Here is a 423-nt window from a genome sequence, read left to right on the forward strand (position 1 = left end):
AACAGTAACGCAGGAGGGGCGGGTCTTTGCGAAGAGTGAGTTCCTGCAGAAAAACTACATTACCCATGATTCTGCAGAGACTCTCCACCAATCAGAGAGCTGCAGCAGCAAATCAGCTTGAAGTGAACTCTTCCTTTAAGCACTGGAAATGACATAATCGGTATGGTCTCCCTACGCTCTCAAAATACTTAAATATACTTAAAATGTATTGTTTCTATGCATCCTCAATAACTTTAAATCAATAGTATTTATTTCTTTTTTGATTCGATAATGTCAATCGCAAAGCACATTTCCCACACAGTCTTAAGTCTTTGTCTTTTTGTCAGATTTTCAAATACTTTTTTGCTTTGAATCAAAGTTTGTAATGTTGTGATTCACCTTGAAGCTGGTTGGTTTGGTTCATGTTTTTTTTTTTTTTTTTTT

This window comes from Sinocyclocheilus anshuiensis, unplaced genomic scaffold, assembly GCF_001515605.1.
Source record: "Sinocyclocheilus anshuiensis isolate Anshui unplaced genomic scaffold, SAMN03320099.WGS_v1.1 scaffold1142, whole genome shotgun sequence".
Lineage (NCBI taxonomy): Eukaryota > Metazoa > Chordata > Actinopteri > Cypriniformes > Cyprinidae > Sinocyclocheilus > Sinocyclocheilus anshuiensis.